General features: G+C 41.3%; 1 protein-coding gene and 1 long non-coding RNA gene across 25 annotated transcripts in view; one reads left to right on the top strand and one right to left on the bottom strand.

Annotated features, from left to right (window-relative positions):
* The window catches only part of DLGAP1 (DLG associated protein 1), a 906,793-nt gene that overhangs the window by 798,866 nt on the left and 88,134 nt on the right, over positions 1–19,793 (top strand). The window lies entirely within an intron of this gene.
* LOC123954193 overlaps positions 475–19,793 on the bottom strand; it is a 38,773-nt gene continuing 19,454 nt past the window's right edge. For all 3 annotated transcript variants that reach the window (XR_006821043.1, XR_006821045.1, XR_006821044.1), the window contains exons 4-5: positions 2,415–2,461; positions 475–911 (exon numbers count right to left, since the gene is read on the bottom strand). This is a non-coding gene — a long non-coding RNA (uncharacterized LOC123954193). The remainder of the gene's footprint in view (positions 912–2,414; positions 2,462–19,793) is intronic.

A 19,793-nucleotide genomic window follows, 5' to 3' on the forward strand; every position in this document is an offset into this window, starting at 1 on the left:
TTTGGCTTTTTTGGAAAAGTTCCACGTCTTCAAAAATGGGAACAGAAGAGCCACTATGAAAAAATCTAACAGATGAGATGGTTCTTCAAGTCCTGGCCCACAGTTGTGTCCCGTACAGGCATGCCATGGGGCTTCAGTGAGCTGCAGAGGTGAAACCTGTGTGAACAGTAAATTCCCTGTGTCTCCACGACCAGCTTCCATTTCATCAACAAAAGCTCCCTTGGCCATGTGGAGCTTTTGTTTTCCCTTTTTCTTCTTGTCACTTCATTGTATTTAGATAGGTTTTAAGTATCTTACTTCTCCATGGTAATGGCTGGTGAGCCACAATCCCCTTCAGGGCAGGGGACTTAAGACTTTTGTCACATCTGAGGTGGTGCTTTCTATGGCCTCACAGCCTCTGACCCAGAAAATGAAATGACTCCTCAGGCATAGGGAAAAAACAAGTAAAATCTTTATTCAATCTTTGTTCCCATAATCAAAATTCATAATACCCACAGCATAATGCCTATATGGTAAATCTATAAAAAATGGAGCTGTTCTTCCAATTCAAAGCTATGATCTGGCTTTACTTGCATGCTGAATACGGAGATACTCCATTTCTCCACTTAAGAAATACTGTTGTCCATAATATGACGTGCAGTGCATCTCAAATATCCCTGTCAGGGTTTGTTTGGGCTGCTGCAACAAATTATGGTAGATTGGTGGCTTACACAACAGATTTACTGCTCACCGTTGAGGGGACTAGAAATCCAAGATTGGTGTCTGCTGCGGTCCCTCTTCTGCTGAGTTCTCACTGTGTCCTCCCATGGTGGAAGTGGGAAGGAGCTCTCTGGGATCCCTTTTATAAGGGCCCTGATCCCATTCATTGATGGTTCCATCTTCTTGTGTTATTCACCTCCTAATAGCATCACCTTGGGGGGTGTAAGTTTTCAACATGTGAATTCTGAGGGGACACAAATAGTCATACCATAACAACCCCAAATGAATTTAACATTTAAAAAATACTCCAAATTTATTAATGTCATTTCCTCCCTAGCTGAATTTTGTCCTTGTCATTGTGTCTTTCTACTTTTTGAGCAAAGTCCATATGCTCAGATGTCAAGCTAGACTGCGGTAAATCTATTAACAAATAGACAGCTGATGGAACTATTTCTAGAAATAAATTTAGAATGAGGTCTCAACATTTTTACCATGAGAAATCAAAACCAAACATCTTTTCAGACCTTTAAGTCAGAGAGCTACAGAGATTGGGAAGGGCTGCCTGGGGGAAGGAGTTCCTCCTGGTTCCACCAGAGTGAAAAGCAGTAAGCAGTGTGTCAGGAAGCTAAAAACAATACTGTAGAAACAGAAGTCAATACTTAGAGAGTTGTTTCTGCAAAGAAACGCAGACCTCCTACTTCTAGGGCTAACTTGGAAACTGGATCACCGACTGAGCAAAGAAATGTTCTCTTCTCAAATGTTCAGAGACTTACAATACTTTGGGTGAAATTTTCCTATTACATAGCAATGTCTCTGGGCAGGATAAGCATTAAGTTGAGAATCTACCAAACAGTTTCCAAAAACTAGGTTCCTCCTAAAATGGCATAGATGACCCAGTGTGACCCAGAAGCTAGAAGGTGAGTCAAGGTGTGCCTAGTTTCCAGTCTTTCTTGGGGTTACCCTCACTTCAGATAGCATTAACATCTAATAACCACTGGCAAAGGTTCAGAGCTCTCTCACATTCATTCTTTTTTTTTTTCTTTTTAAGTTTTTCTTTCTCCTCTCCTTCTCTTCCCTCTCCCTCCTCCTCTACTCCAGCTACATTTCTTTTTCTTCCCTGTGAGAGAAAGTGAACAGGGTGCCCCTTCAGGCAACAGAAAGCCATCTATTAACTGGGTGGGTTTGGCCACTAACCACCATTTTTTGCCTTGCTCTCCAATAAAATGAAGATCTCTATTTCTCAGAGCAGCTATAAAGACCAAACTATGATATACATAAAGGATTTAACAGTGTACGGAATACAGTAGGTGCTCAATAGGCTCTTATTCTCTTCTTTACTTTCCCCATTCTCTGCAGTATTCCCAAGCCTTCCCATAGCACCCCTCCTCCCAGTGTCCTAAGATCTTGCAAACAAATAATCACTTCCACTAGGATTATATCATAGCCTGAAAGCCTTATTTTCCAGCCTGAAATCAAGCTGGAAGTCAGCTTGATTTGGGGCAAAGCCACAGACAACCAGCCACAACCCTTGCTTTCCCACTTTGAGAACTTAAGAGAGAAGCAACCAGGAATAGGGTTCCCTGATTACCTCACCAGGAGCCATGACACCTCTGTGGAGAGGGAGCAGCTGCCAGAGTGAATAGTGCCAGGAACCAACCCAAAACGGGGTGGGGGGGTGGGGGGGGTGTTCTCATCAGATGGGACTGTGCCCTTACCTGCTCTTCTAGTCCTGGGGCTGGGAAGAAAGGAAAGGTTTTTCAGGCTGGTTCAAGAAAGTGTTAAAGAAAAAAAAAAAGAAAGTGTTAAAGACTAATTTCATCAATATTAATAATATTTTCTATGAAGTAGTTTATGAACTCGGGCTTCCTGAGTGTGCCATTTGTCAACACTGGAAGTTTTTTTAATAAGGAGGACTAAAGTGATTACAAGCACAGCTATCCAGAGAGCAGCCTTCTGTAAATCTTTGAACTTCTGTAGCCAAAAACTATTCTCTGCTGAATAAGAAGCCTTGAGCCCCTGGCAACAAATTAGCATAACCCAGAAGACCACCTGCCTCCAAAGAGCCATAACCTATCCTCCACCACCCTCTCTGGGGTAGGAAATAGAAATTTATAAATCAAAAACAAGCTGTATGGGAAAATCTACCAATTTTAGACAATGGCTTCTTTTCTTTCTCTTCTTTGTTTTTAAAGAGTGTAAGTTTCAATATCTGTTTTTATTACTCTTAGCCATCTACCATAAATTCTCAGTGTAAACAAAGCTCCTCCTTTAAAAGAATAACTCTCTTAATCTATGTAAGAAGGCAGCTTTCAAGACCAGTGGTCTCATCAGTTTTTGAAGTAAATTCTATAGGAATATCAGAGCCACTTCCACTATTTCAATCCTGAATTTAGAAAACGGCTTTTACATTTTTTTTTTAATATTTTATTTATTTATTTGACAGAGAGAAAGAGATCACAAGCAGGCAGAGAGGCAGGCAGGGAGAGAGGAGGAAGCAGGCTCCCTGCTAAGCAGAGAGTCGGAGGCCGGGCTCCATCCCAGGACCCTGGGATCATGACCTGAGCCCGAAGGCAGAGGCTTTAACCCATTGAGCCACCCAGGTGCCCTGGCTTTTACATTTTAAATCCACACTTATAGTCTGAACTTACTGCTCATTTTGGAGCATACCATAATTCAGACAACTGCTAAAATCACTTGATGGCAGGGTCTGGAGTTTGACCTTGGAAACCACACCCTCTTAAATTATCCATCACACCCATTAAAATTAACTGTAAAATCAACTTGAAGATGATCCCACGTACATTTGGTATTTAACTAAGATGTTCACATCTCTAAATATTGCTGCAGGTGCACATACAACAGCTCTGTTGAAATCATGAATGCTTTAAGTTCAAAGAGCACGCGTACAACTTTTGGTTTGGTTTTGATGAAAAAAAGCCAAAGCATTTTTGCAATAATTCAGTGAAATGCAAAATCAGGGGCCAGTCCCAATGCCTTATGGATCGGAAATGTTTTGGAGATAGGTACGGATGTTCAGGTGTTTCCTAGTTTTAGGCTTAGGCTTAGGTGAACACAGGAAGCTACCAGATCTGTGGCTGGTGGTTCAGTATGTGGCTCTGTGGTTCAATATATGCCCGCCAGGAATAGAGGCTAGTTTAATTTCTTTTAAAGGACTGATTTTATAATACGAGCTCCTACCACGAGTTTCGAAGACACTCTACTGGAAGAAAGTATAGGATAGTAAAAAAGACATTCCCAGTTTCAAACTTTGTAGCTATGACTTCTTGACTGTGTTGTGATCAGAAGCGAGTGACTGAGCCACACTTGCCTTATCTGTAAAATGGGGTGAGAGCTACTTAGCACTCCAGATGGTTAAAGGCTTAAATACAAGGAGATCATGTTGAAGTATATAGTAAAATATTTGGCCTACAGACACTCAATATATTTTAGGTGTTTATTTATGTTGTTTTGTTTTTACTTTTATGACATTGGCTCAAAACTCCTAGGTTAAGAGGGGGCCTGGCTGGCTCAGTTGGTGGAGCATGCAATTCTTGACCTAGGAGTTTTGAGTCTGAGCCCCACATTGGGTGTAGAGATTATTTAAAAATAAAAAATGCTTACAAAACAAAAACAACCCTCCTAGAGGTTGAACTGCCCAGTCAAGGGTAAATGCATACATATTTGTACTAGACATTGCCATATACCCCTTCACAGGGGCTGTGCCTTCTCTATTCAACCAGCATTACATAATAATATAGAAAATGCCTACCTCCGCCTGGGTGGCTCAGTGGGTTAAAGCCTCTGCCTTGGGCTCAGGTCATGATCCCAGGGTCCTGGGATCCAGCCCCACATCGGGCTCTCTGCTCCGCGGGAGCCTGCTTCCCTTCCTCTCTCTCTGCCTGCCTCTCTGCCTACTTGTGATCTCTGTCAAATAAATAAATAAAAATCTTAAAAAAAAAAAAAGAAAATGCCTATCTCCTGGGTATGCTTTTTTAGTCCTGGACAAAGAGCTAGACTACTGATAAGAAATGAAGGCAAGTAATAATACAAAGAGCTCATATTTGTTGAGCACTTTATAAACTGTTCATAGTTAAAGAAAGCAAAGAAAACAACACATACATTATCTCACTGAAACTTCACAGTCACTCAGTAGTTGTTTTTTTGTTTTGTTTTAAAATTTCATTTATTTATTTGAGAGAGAGAGAGAGAAAATGAGAGGGGAGAAGGTCAGAGGGAGAAGCAGACTCCCCATGGAGCTGGGCGCCTGATGTGGGACTCCATCCCGAAACTCGGAGATCATGACCCGAGCTGAAAGCAGTTGCTTAACCAACTGAGCCACCCAGGAGGCCCCAATTCAGTAGGTTTTATTATTATCACTGGTTTTAGAAAAGAAGAAACCGAAGCATGGAGACATTACTAACTCGAGGTCACAGAATTTTTCAAACGCAGGACTTGAAACCCTTGAAACCCTTGAAATCATCTGCCACACTACCCTCCTTTTCTATATGCCTGCGTCTCCAGATAGGTTAAAAGTGGTTTCATGGCAGTTTGTTATAAACTGTCCACAGGATACGGCACACCGTGAAATCTTCAAGTTCACTTTTAGTTCCCACGGCTGCCAGGCACAGTCTCAAAAGACTCGGTGAGGGAGCAGCTGGTTAGTTCTTGTAAATAATTACAGTGGAGCATATATAAGTGAACATAATCCAGAATGTGTGTCTATCAGTGACAGGCACTGGTTTGGCAGGTCCTGAAGTGGATCTAGATGTTGAAGGAGACTGCTCCCCGGAGACCCTGAACAGAAAGACCACCACAGCCCGGAGACAAGGTCTGAGCTTGACCTCCATACTTAACTACCCACTTACCTTAGGCAAATCAGCTCTCAACCTGCACGGTGGTAATCGGGAGTTTCACAGGCCCAGAACTTGTCTTCTTCTAGAAAATCCACCCTGTAGGGGCACCTGGCTGGCTCAGTTGGTAGTGCACGTGACTCCTGATCTCAGGGTTGTGAATTCAAGCCCCACCCTGAGCATGGAGCTTAATTAGTAAATGAATGAATGAATGATTGAATGAATGAAAAAACAAGGGAGGTTAATGGGGCACCTGAGTGGTGCAGGTGGTTAAGCAGTCAAGGTTTGGGCTCAGGTTCTGATCTCTGGCTCGTGAGCCGGAGCCCTGTGTCAGGCTCCATGCTCAATGCTCCCTGCCTAAGACTCTCTCTGCCCCTCCCCTAACCCCTTTACAATAAATAAATAAGAAAATCCACCCTGTACATTTCAAACATTTTTACAATGATCCCCACTCCCATTAATGAGCTTCCTGTAACCATTTGAAAGTTTTTAACTACAATCAAAATTACATATGTAAAACTCATTTTGCTTATGATTAGCTCTGATTCTTTGGCAAATGTACATACTTCAGAATTTCTCACAAAAGGAAAAAACCTAATCCACAAAGTATTTTCAAATGTAATGGAAGTTTGTTAACAGTGCATGTAACAATTAGTGATGCTAACGTAATGGTAGTTTAAAACAGTATTTCACTAAATTTTTACTAATTTTGATTTTGCAGTTTTTATTCATGGTTTAGTGCCACTCTTTTTTCAAGACTCAAATATCTCATATCTTCTTGAAACTCTCACAAGCTGGCCTGCCACCTGCAGCACACAGGACCTAATAGGAATACCTATCCTATGTCCTTATGGGATTGCTGTAGGGTTACGTGCGGTAAGGGGCTAGTAGTAACCTCCCATCTCTAGAGTGAAGGGTGAATATTTACTATTATGAATTTGTTGCTACATGTAGAAAAACCAACTACTATTGATACCACAGAGGACCAATATATAAAGTTGATCCTTGAACAGTGTGGGGTTTTGGGGCACCGACTTCCCGCATAGTCAAAAAGCTAAATATAACTTTTGGCTCCCCAAAAACCTAAACCACTCATAGCCCACTGTTCACTGGAAGTCTTACCAATAACATAAACAGATAATTAATACATATTTTACATATAATATATATATACACATATACATATTATATACTGTATTCTTAAAATTAAGTAAGCTAGAGAAAAGCAAATGTTATTAGGAAAGTCATCAAGGGGGTGCCTGGGTGGCTCAGTTGGTTAAGCAACTGCCTTCAGCTCAGGTCATGATCTCAGGATCCTGGAATCGAGCCTTGGGTAGTTGGGCTCCCTGTTCAGCTGGAAGCCTGCTTCCTGCTTTTGCTTGCACTCTCTCTGTCTGTCAAATAAACAAATAATCTAAATAAGAATAAAAATAAAGAAGGTCATCAAGAAGAGAAAATACATTTCCAGTATTGTACTATATTTATCAAAACAATTCATGTGCGGGGCACCTCCCATGTGAGGTTAAGGGTCCAACTCTTTTTTTTTTTTTTTTAAAGATTTTATTTACTTATTTGACGGAGAGATAGTGAGATAGGGAGAAACAGGCTTCCCGCTGAGCAGGGAGCCGGACACAGGGCTCAATTCCACAACCCCGGGATCATGACCCCAGCAAAGGGTAGACGCCTAACGACTGAGCCACCCACGTACCCCTAAGGGTCCAAGTCTTTTTCTTTTTTAAAGATCTTATTTTATTTATTTGTCAGAAAGAGAGCACAAGCAGGGGAAAGAGCCGAGGTAGAAAGAAGCAGGGGAGCACGGAGCCCGATGCGGAACTTTATCCAGCGCCCTGGGATCATGACCTGAGCTGAAGGCAGACACTTAACTGACAGAGCCACCCAGGCATTCCAAGGAGATAACTCTTAATCTCATTTCTTGATCTCGGGGTTATGACTTCAAACCCCATGTTGGGCTCCATGCTGGGCATGGAGTCTGCTTTTACAAAAAAAGAAAATCCACCAGTAAGTGGGCCTGTGCAGTTCAAACCCATGTTGTTCAGGGGTCAATTATACATAATATGCTGATATATATATATATATATATATATATATATATATATATAAAAAAAATACTGGTGTGTATATATATAATATATAGTACATTATCTTATTTTTGTAAAACAACTGCCTCTAGAATCTTTAGTAATATACATTAATAGCTATTTATTAATATGTATTTAATATATATTAATAATATCTATTTATAATATAGATACAAATGCACAGAGTAGTATTATATAGAAACATGTTGTCTTACTTTCATAGAGCACCTGTGTAATCGTGTTTGCTGTGCTTCATGAGGGGTATGTTTCGGTATAGGGTAGTTGTTAAGAGTTTAGTTCTAGAGTCTGACTGCCTGGGTTTAGGTCCTGGCTCTCCTACTTACTAGCTGTGTGACTGTGGGCAAATTAACTAACTTTTCTGAGCTGCTCTTTCCTCACTCACAGTTGAAAAGACAATAGTTAATATACAGCAAGTTGCATACACTCAATAAATGATGACATACTAGTAATAGTAACAGCAGACCTATTAGGAAAAAGGGGCTGAGAATGATTCTGGATATAAGGGTTTGCTACAAAGCAAAGGAAGCTGTGAGTTTGCTCTGCTTTGAGCTGGACTCATGACTTGGCTCTCAGCCGAGAAAGGTCTTTTAAGTCTACACATCAGTGTAGGAAGAAGGCAAGCATGAGCGCCAGTTTGGCTTCCCTCAACCCTGTGTCTTCAGTGTAGAATGTCGCATGAGGAATATGACTGAGTCTGACTAACCAACCTCTCTGTGCTCTGGGTTCTCTACAGTTTGGGAGCTTTGTCAGTTTCCATTACTTGTTCAACCAAGGATTCATTTCAGACCCCAGCCAAGGGGCCCCTGGCTCTGTTTCTTCCCATGGCAAGTCCTAACTTTCCTGGTTACTTTGAAGTGCTTTTGAAGAGCCTATCCTATTATTGCACATTAGAAAGAAATCTGGTTCTGATCATGGGAGTGGGTCACTTTGCATTGCTTGGCCCAGAAATCAAGGATTTCGGAGGAAGGCTTGGAGGGAGCCTCTTGGCTTTAAGAACAGGGCAGCATGGCTCTTAGCCCAGAGCAGGCCTTACACAGGACTTTCATGCCAAGTTACTCCATTTCTTTCTCTATGTCTATTTTTTTTCAACAAATATTTATTAAGAATCTATTGTACGCAAGAAATTATTAACCTAAGAGCTATAAGGGATACGAAAAAGAAAAATCATGATGAGCCTATCTCATTAGGCTAATCAATCTAGGGCAACTCTGTGAATAGCAACAGTACAATTATGTCAAATGGTGTATTTCTTATCTTCATCAAACTGATGCTTCATCATCACACAGGTCCAAAAATTTAAGAGTGACCCTCACCTGAGCCACTATGGTAGACACTATGCCAAGCTGACTCTTCAGCAAACTCACCTATAAGCAAATTTTAGGCAAAGGGGCTGTGCTCCCTATACAAAATTCTAGTCCTGTGATAGTCCTTGACCTTGGGCTGTATCCACAAGACAGCACATTCATATCTTCCTACGCTTTTGTACCAGTCCCTCTGGACACAGCTGAGCACACCCAGGCTATGGACCACAGCTTGGGGACTTCTCTATTTGAAACCAGTGGCAGTTGAAAGAAAGAAAGAAAGCAAGCAAGCAAGAAAGGAAGGAAGGAAAGAAACCAGTGGCAGTTGAAAGCTGTACTAGGGAAACAAAGGTCAAGTATAATATCAGTTTTTACGTTCTTATGGGGTATAGAGGTATCCTGAATATGGAGATGGAATAGATTAAATGAATGAGACATTATACAACCACTGCTGCCTAGTGAATATCCTCTACCATGAAATGATGTTGACAATTATAGCATCTTGGCAAACTTTATGCTACAATGAGACTCGCTTAGAGCTCTTCTCTTGATAATATAGGAATCAAATACTGAGAGGGTCAAGTACTGAATGTTTTGCTGATGTTAAAAAACAGCAAATACCCAATGCCTCAAGAGCTTGATAATAAAATTCTTTAAGATCTCCCACTCCTAAAAATGTAAGATTAACAGAAGAGTCACTGGGATCTTTATAAATTACATTAACATGATGACATTCAGAGCAGTGAAATGCAATCAATGTGACTGAGAGAAAAAAACAGAAATATGAGATCATAAGACAGAAGAGGGGTGAAAAAGCTGTCTAGCAGAAAAACAAAAAGGGTAGTGACCAGCTGATTTGGGGCGCCTGGGTGGCTCAGTTGGTTAAGTGACTGCCTATGGCTCAAGTCATGATCCTGGAGTCCTGGGATCTTGTCCCACATTAGGCTCCCTGCTCAGCAGGGAGTCTGCTTCTCCCTCTGACCCTCCTCCCCTTCTCGTGCTCTCTCTCTCTCAAATAAATAAAATCTTCAAAAAAAAAAAAAAAAAAAAGAAAAGAAAGGAAGAAACACCAGCTGATTTGAGTTGAAAATATTTAAGCACAACGTAAGGATCAGATGGGTCAGTCTTTCTAACCATTGCAACTGCTCTTTACCACAACTCTACTATCCTAACATAATTTTTTTTAAGATTTATTTTATTTATTTTATAGGGGGAGTGGAGAGAGAGAGAGAGACAAAAGCAGACTCCCTGATGAGCACAGAGGCCAACATAGGAATCAATCTCAGGACACTGAGATCATGACCCAAGCTGAAGTCAAGAGTCAGATGCTCCCCGAATGAGCCACCTAGGCACCCCATGTTAATGTATTTATTCAAGAATTGGAAAAAAATTTTTAAAAGAGTAATCAAAATCATAGATAAGAGACTGTGGCCCCAGAAGAGGTGTGGCTACCTCTACCCAAGAAAATAAACATATTTCTATAAGACAGAGAAAAGGAAAGATTTGGATGGAGAATCTTCTAGAATCTCCAGTGTGTCCACTTTATATTACTGGAGTAGGGGGCTTAAAATTAAGAAGAAGTAAAATTTCTTGATTAGCCTTTGCCTCTTTCTTACTTTTTAACTATCCCTATGAATATCCATAAACTACAAAATTATAAAATGAAGACAGGGTATCCCAGCTGGCCATTAGGTAACTAGGCTTATTCTGAAGTGCATTTTGTGATAGTCCAGTTTTGTTCTTTTTTTTTTTTTTTAAGATTTTATTTATTTATTAGAGAGCGAGAGAAAGACAGAGATAGTGAGAGACACCACGAGTGGGGAGGATGTGGGACTTGATCCCAAGACCCCAGGATCATGACCTGAGCCAAAGGCAGACACTTAACCAACTGAGCCACCCAGGCACCCCACTCTAGTTTTCTTAAGGAAAGATCAATCACCTTAGAAAGACATATGAACTGGTTTCAGATTCACAACATATAACTGAAAAAAAGCCCAAAAATCTGTATTGAGCCAGACAGGCACTGTGGAGGTACTAGATTCAGAGATGGTTAAGACACAGGGTCTACTCTCTTGGAGAGAGAGAAGTCTATAATTACAGTGCAGTGATAAAAGAAATGAGAGGCACCTTTTAAAAGTTAAGAGAGGACAGGGACAGGGTAAATAATTCAGGAAGTTTTTACAGTAAGGATGATAACAGATATGAGATTTAAAAGATGAGTAGGAATTTGCCAGGTAAAGAAAGAGGACAAAAAATTACAGGCAGAGGGAATAGCATGGGTCAAGAAACAAACAGGAAAATAAGTAAGATAAAGGAGCAAAAGGTGTGTAGGAAGAGAATAGTAAGAAGCAGAAGAGAATGGATTAAATTATAAAAATGCCAACACAGAGTTTGGACTTTATCCTTAAGAATTGAGGAGCCATTGAATATCTTTAACCTAGGGAATGCAATGACCAAGTTTGTCTCTTTAACAGATAATTCAGAAGACAGTGTAGGAAATGAATAAGGGTTTTAACTGGAGGGACAGAATCCTGTGATTATTATAGAAGACCCTGTCAAGACCAAGGCAATCCATGGGATCAAAGCGATTAGACTTACGGAATTGATGACAATTTAAACATGGATATGAGGAAGAGGAATGTGGGGTTACAGATTGGGTATTACCAATTTCTTTATTTTGGAAAGTTAGAATTAAATGTAAGGAGGGTCTATTAAATCAGAAAGAGTTGAGTTCAACAGAAGGAAGTTGTCAGCAAATAACCAATTGCAAGACAGAGATGCTGGCCATCTGTTGAAGCGAATCCCCATTAAAGTAATTACATTAGGTCATTAGGTACATTTCAGGAAGCTTCTCACTCTGGGCTGAGGGGGAGGTTACTCTGAGCTAATCATCTACCCTCAGCACAGGAGAGGCCACACCCACTGCTCACATGTGACTGAATCGATTGGCTGCATCCTTGGTGTAAGTTTGAAAACTTCCAAGGAGATGGAGCCATATTCGTTGACAAAAATGGGAGAGACAACCAGACTCCTGACTAGTTAGTAGATGACACTTTCTGTGATCAACGAGCTAGAATAGTTGGACTTTCTGTTGTAGTAGTATCTGTGATTATTATACCCATTTCTTGACTTCATTCTAAACCCAGCTCTAACTGAAGCCAGAAAAAGTGTCTCTTTTCTAATGTCACCCAAAATGCCTCATTTTAGAAAATAAAGTTAGAAAATTAGCTCTGCTTAAAAAAAATTAGGACATAATTAAATGGAAATTGCAGGTGAAAAATTCAATATCTGGTAAGGATTAGCATTAATAAATCTATCCACGTAAGTATATAACAGATCAATATTTTGAGACAAATATTTGAAACAAAGATGATCATGTAAGAACTTGGCAGCTTTCTAATTACCTCATTTCATGTAGTTGACTGTAACAGCATAATTTGAGCTAACAATCCATGGAATGTTTTGTATAAAAATCATAAATGTATGACTTAGTAAGTCATGAAATAAGAGAATTCATGTAGAAATTCAAGCAATATTTCAATATAACTTACATATGCCTGGATTTCATTCACATAATCATTACACACAAACAAGAAATTGAAAACCTGAAGCAAGAAGCAAAAGCAAGATAACTGGACAATGACAGTCAAGTCAAGAAGGAAAGTCCAAAAATGTCTTTTAACCTTTTGGAAAACAAAAAAGGAAAAAGAGATAAAAATTTTCAACTAGAGGAAAGGATCTCATTTGGATAGCAATAAATATATTATATCTGTGATTTTTCCTTTGGAGTAGATTATAAAGACTATAAAACACTGTATTTTAGAAGAATGATTTTTTAACTCAATTTTTCTTCATAATATATACAAGAAATACAAGCTTATGGTGGAAAGTCCAAATCTTACTTGGTTTAAGAAAAAAGTCTCTACAATATTCATCCAGTCACAATGTCAAGTTTTTCTATATCCCTGCAGACATTTTCTACATGTACACAAACAAAATTATAATTCCATAGTGTATACACAAACAAAATCATTCTCATTTGTTCTTTTTACACTTGACATTGTATGTTTTTTTTTAAGTTTTCTTTTTTCTTTTCTGAATTATTCTTTTTTTTTAAGGTTTTTAAAATTTATTTATTTATTAGACAGAGATCACAAGTAGGCAGAGAGGCAGGCAGAGAGAGAGGAGGAAGCAGGCTTCCCACTGAGCAGAGAGCCTGATTCGGGGCTTGATCCCAGGACCCTGGGATCATGACCTGAGCCGAAAGCAGAGGCTTTAACCCACTGAGACACCCAGGCGCCCCTATTCTTTTTTTTAAAGATTTTATTTATTTATTTATTTGACAGAGAGCGAGATCACAAGTAGGCAGAGAGGCAGGCAGAGGGAGAGGGAGAAACGGGCTCCCTGCTGAGCAGAGAGCCCGATACGGGGTTTGATCCCAGGACCCTGAGATCATGACCTGAACCTAAGGCAGAGGCTTAACCCACTGAGCCACCCAGGCGCCCCTTGACATTGTATCTTTAGCATCTGTCTACATTAGTATACATAGAGTTGCTTTCTTTCTTTTTTTTAAGTAAACTCTTATGCTGAACATGGGGCTTGAACTCACAACCCCAAGATGAAGAGTCACATGCTCTACCGACTGGGCCAGTCAGGCACCCCAAGTTATTTCCTTTTTAATACCTGCATACAATTCTAGTTTTATGGATGGTCATAGGTTACTTAACTTATTCCTTTATGGAAATTAAACTAGTATTTAATATTTTAAGAGGTGAAGTTCTTTTTTTCCTTAAGATTTTATTTATTTATTTGACAGACCGAGATCACAAGTAGGCAGAGAGAGAGGAGGAAGCAGGCTCCCTGACAAGCAGAGAGCCCGATGTGGGGCTCAATTCCAGGACCCTGGGATCATGACCTGAGCCGAAGGCAGAGGCTTAACCCACTGAGCCACCCAGGCGCCCCAGAGCTGAAGTTCTTAATCTAGATCAACGAATGGACTATAGAGGGTCCCTTTGACCATCTGAAATTATAATCTCAATTTGTATATGTGTACATTTGTGAATTATTTCTGGAGAAGAGCATCTATAGCTTTCAATAAATTATCTAAGAAGTCACAGACCCAAAATGTAAAAGGGCGTCTTCATTACAGAATTTGTAGAACTGCAACTTCAATGAAGTTTTAGAAAATAGGATTGATTATAGAATCGTGTTTCTAAACTTTTTAAAAATCCAAACCACCTTTTGATATACCTTACATACATACATATACACAATCATCTTTAGCATAAATCTCCTCTTCCCACTCAGAAATTCTAATAAACTTCCCCAAAGGAAGTATACAAAGCATTCCCCTTTCCCTATTCTGTTTTGTCCCCCACCCTCAGTCACAGGAAGACATAGTACCTCCAGCCAAAAAGATGTACCCAGGCTTGACTTTTAGTCACTGTAATATAAAAACCAATAAATATTTCATCTTGCAAATTTAAAGTTATGTTCTCATAGGGTTTCACCTGCAGTAATATGGCAGGATCCATACATCTCTAAGTATACATATATATCCTTCAAAACATCCAAGATCTAGTGAGTTCATAAGGAGTTACTGGAAAGCAGGAAGTTAGAGAGGTAACTAAAACAGTAAAGGTGCTTCTGCACTGGGGACGTTTACTGAATCAGGCTGATCACAAGTTTAGGTTTTGATAATATCCTAGTGTAGGAAGAAGTGAGCAGATGTTAAAGCCCCAGTCCTCCCAAGGAAATATCTAATAAGAAAACTACCCCACAAAACTTGCACTCCAAAAGATTACACTCTATACATAAGCATGAACCAGAAGGTAGGTATATCCCTATGATCCACTTCCCCTCCCCCCCGACTCCACATAAAACAGAGCAAAATAAAACACAGATATACCAAGAAAACTCCTATCTTGACACTAAAGTAAGGGGGTAGCCATTCATGAGAAGCTGTAACCACGTGGACTTCTTTCACATCCTGGGCTCAAAGTTACATCACCTGAGTGGTTCAAAGGACCTTGAGCTATAAATATTTCTATGATAATCACTCACAGAAAACGGAATATTTTTCTAGGCCACAAATAACTTTGCAAAATAATTTTGCAAGGAACGTGATCTTCTCGCTGTCTAAAATGACTAAGTACACAAGGAAGCAAGGCACCATGAAGGAGAGGAGAACAGATGTACCAATGATTAAGATGTTAAATCATTAGAATTAAATAAATAGGCTTTCGGCATCTGGGTGACTCAGTCAGTTAAGCACCTGCCTTCAGCTTAGGTCATGGTCCCAGGGTCTTAGGACCGAGCCCCATGTAGGGCTCCCTGTTTAGTGGGGTATGTCTGCTTCTTCCTCTGCCTCTGTTCCCGCCCACCCCTGCTTGAGTACACTCACACATGCTCTCTAATAAAATCTTAAATAAAAATTTTTTTAAAAAATGGGCTTTTCCTTTCTAAGAAAAGCAAATCTTAAAGTCCATGGGATTCAGATGTTATAAATACAGTTATAATATACACATCCTGACTATGTGTAAATAAATAAAAGATAAGCTTTAGAAGATCTATAGGTAAAAGAAACTAAAATGATTAGATTGGTAAAAGTAGTTACTTCTCGGGAAAGGAGAGGTAGTTTACACTGGGGAAAAGATGCAGAGGGGGCTGGGAGCTGGGTGCTTTTAGGGTGCTGATCCCATTCCAATCATGATCCTGGACGGTGGTTTGTAATTATTCTTTTCTTTTTTTTTTTAAGATTTTATTTATTTATTTGACAGAGAGAAATCACAAGAGAGGCAGGCAGGGAGAGGGAGAAGCAGGCTCCCCGCTGAGCGGAGAGCCCGATGCGGGACTCGATCCCAGGACCCTGAGATCATGACCTGAGCTGAAGGCAGCGGCTTAAGCCACTGAGCCACCCAGGCGTCCCGGTTTGTAATTATTCTTTAAGAATATTATATAGAGAAAGAAAAAGTCCCTTGATAAAATAATAAAATAAATTCATTATAAGGCAACCTATCCTTTTTTTTTTTTTTTTTTTAAGATTTTACTTATTTATTTGAGAGAGAGTACACACAGACAAGTAGATGTCTAGGGCCTGCGGGGAGAGCAGAGGAGAAGGGAGAAGAAGAGGGTTAAGAATCCCAAGCAGACTCCACACTGAGCAGTGAGGCCAAAGTGAGACTTGGAGCTCGGTCCCACGACCCTGAGATCATGACCTAAGCTGAAACCAAGAATCCCAAGTTCAACTGACTGAGTCGCTCAAACACCTCAAGGCTTTACAGAAACTATCCCATGATCCATGTTTCTCCCTGAAGAGCCTGTTATATCCTCCTGCTGGACAATCAGCAGGTGATGTTTCCAGCTGTAGAGAACAGGGGATGACTCCAGAGATAAGGTAGGAGGAACCACACGCATGCTCAGACAGCCCCTTCTACCCCACGGATCTGTAATGGGGGAGAACACAGAGAAAGACTAAAGAACACTCAGACCGAACAAATCCATTCCCTGCGTTTTTGTGCTTGGGACCTGGTCCTTGTCTGAAACCCTACAACTTCTGCAGTCTATTTGTCTCAGGAACATACATAACCTAAAGTATTAGTCATCACACACAGAAATAATTGTAAAAAAAAAAAGTTACTAATGCTAATAAAATATCAGGACTATTTTTATAGATGATGTAATTCTCTCAGAATTAAATGCTTAGCAGCTTGAGATGGAATTCACATACCATACCATCCATTTAAAGTATGTAATTAGACGTTTGGGTTTTTTCTTAGTATACTCACACAGTTGTGCAGCCATCACCCACAACTTAAGTTTGGAACATTTTCATCACCCCAATTAGTCACCCTTCACTCCCAGCCCCAAACCTAGGCAACCACTCATCTACTTTCTGCCCCTCAGAATTTAAATTTATGCTTCTGGTTTAATTGCCTTAAAGCAAATTATTTTGTCACAAATCCTTGGAGCTGCTCCAATTCTTATCTCCTGGAACTAATTGCTAATTCGGCCTCTGACAGTTTCATTTGAGGCATTTGTGTGGCATCACCTTAAGTAACATTACACATGGCAAATGCTTCACCCGAAGGTGGTCTCCCCACCACAATGACCCGCTCAGGCCCAAACACACACGCAGCCTCGAACGACATGTGAGGGCAGAAAATGCCAGCACGGCAGCATATAGGTTTTGGCCACTAAAGCTAATAGGTGGAGTAAGTCCATTCCTAAGATAACCCCACAAATAGCTGTAGAATTTTGCAGGCATGCAATCATAGGCATATCATGGGCTAGAGCTAGATTTCCATGGAGGAGGAAGTGAAGCCTGCTTGGGAGAGAAAATGGAGAACCATCTCCTTTGGGAAGCAGGCCAGTGATGACCACTTCCAAGAACCCTGGCTAGGTGGCAGGAGAGGCTCTGTGAGGTGGGCACTGGGTATATCCAAGGGCTTCTTGCTTTGGTTCTTCCTTTTCGCACATTCTGTGCATGTGGTGGGTTGACTTTCTTCTACGAGCATCTGCGAAAGACCATGATTTTATCTCCTGGGATGGGAGGAGTATCCAGCGAGAGCTGCCTAGGTCTTTGTAGTCTATTTCTTGGAGTTTAGATTATTTTTCTCCAAGACACTGTCTCTGCCTTTGGGGGCTGCTAGAACAAAATATCACAGTGTGCGTGGCTTCACAACAGACATTTGTTTCTCATTGTTCTGGAGTCTAGAGTCAACATCTAGATAGGCCTCGTTTCTTAAGTTGCTTTTTGCTGTGTCCTCACATGACCTTTACATGTGGCAAGAGAGAGGGAGAAAGACTTCTTAGAAGGGCACTAATCCTATCATGAGGACCCCATCCTCATGACCTCATCTAAACCTAATCACCTTCCAACGGCCTTACCTCCCAACGCCATCATTTTAGGGGTGAGAGCTTCAACGTATGAATTTAGAAAGGACACAAATATTCATCCCATAACAGACATGCTTAGGTGCATATGGCCTAAATCAGATGTAGTAATAGGACAATCCCTCCCTTGGCTTACACAGAATAAATAGAATAAACTTGAATTAAAAGGGAGCAGGATATTTTCATCTGTTCATTTTCCCTGTTCTTGTAATTAGTCTTTATCATGTCCTTTGGGGACATCTTGATCTTTTTAAAATTAAACTGTTCCTGCATTTCAACAGGTTTTTCCCTTCTAAGAAAGGTAAATCTTCAAATCTGTGGGATTCAGGTGTAAGTGAGCCATAAAGTAGTGCCCTAGAGCTCAGAGGAAAGGACAAGGCAGAAATAAGTGCGCAGCTATGCCAGGATGTTCCCCTCGAAATTCCAGAGGCTCCTGAGCCCCTCTGGTTTCCTGGAATGCTGTCACTTGGCTGCCTGTGGAAAACCCAGCAGACCCCTCAGGGAGCTGGAACAATGCCCCATCTGCCATGGGGGGACAGATCCCCAAAGTAATTGCCTCAGAGCCTGCACGCGCTCAGGGGCCCAGTCAAGCACAAAGTGGCCTGTCATACTGGCAGCATGTCTGCCAGCAAGACCCCCACTCACAAAGGGACCGTTCATACCCAGGTCACCAATGCCCACTGTGTTCATAGAAAAGGCTGGTGCGACCCGATCAAGCAGACGGACATGGGTTGGGCTCCTTTTCTGTGTCATGAGAAAGGAGGAGCAGAGATGACAGGGGGAAAGCCTGGGTTGCCCTAAGCATGGCATTTGATTGATTTCATCTTAAGGCTGTCATTCAACCAGAAAAGTCCTGAAAGCACCTTACTTCCACTTTTGAAGCAGCAGGATGTGGCAGCAGCTGTCAGGGTGCTCTGGAGGCCAGCCCCAGGAGAAGGAAGGGAAAATACCGGAGCCACTTGGACCAGACGGTGAGGGAGGCAGGGAACAGCCAGTTCAGGGCCAGCCATGTCCATCCTCCAGCTGTTGCGAAAAGTTCCAGCAGTTGGGAAGCGCTGAGAAACTGGCCTCACCTTACAGGTGATGTTTCCTCGTCAGAGAGCCTTGAAGAACCTCCAAGAGAGGTGAATTTGTGCTCTGATCCCTAATACATGTGAAGCCTGGAAACAGACTAAATCAGGGCTGGAGTAAATAATAGTGATTCGTTGCAATTAGCAACAGGAACTACATTTAATGACCATAAGTAACAACAGCACTAAGCATTTACTTTGTTGCAGGCCCTGCCCTAGGGCCTTTGCACAGATTATTTCACTAAATCTCTCATCACCTCCATCGGAGAAGTACTTGTGCATCAGTACTTGTGCATCACTGTTCAGAGACTCGGAGAGATTCAGAGCCTGAAATCACCCAGCTAATAGGAGGCAGAAGCAGAAGCAGGACTGAAATCGGTGTCTGCATGATTCCAAAACTTTAGGCTGTGGCTGGAAGGGATGACCTCGCTCAGGCCTTCAGAAGCCAGTACTTCCCCAATTAGCCAGTTCAGGACCGAGCAAGGAGTAGACAGGAACTAGCCACCCCTTCTGCCACACCCGGCTGGCCCATGGGTAAGTGGCCAGGCGAGGCTCTGCCACCACGATCTAGCCTTATTCTCGAGCTTTCCCACAGGCACAGGCTATGTGAAAGGGATGGGGACCTGTAGGGACATGGAGGCTGAACTCTGGGCTCCGCTCATCCCACATTCCCCCTGCAAACCCCATCTTGGAGTTGAGAACTTTGCCCATCCCTCCCAGATTCCAGGCCAAGCATAAATCACGAAATAACTAATCTAAGTGTAGATTCAACAGGACCACACCCACTTTTGAGGGTCCCCAAGTACCCGTCACTTCTGAAGAACCAGCCCACGTTGCGTGAAACTTCTTGTGCATTGG

This window comes from Meles meles, chromosome 12 (genome assembly GCF_922984935.1).
Source record: "Meles meles chromosome 12, mMelMel3.1 paternal haplotype, whole genome shotgun sequence".
Taxonomy (NCBI): Eukaryota; Metazoa; Chordata; class Mammalia; order Carnivora; family Mustelidae; genus Meles; species Meles meles.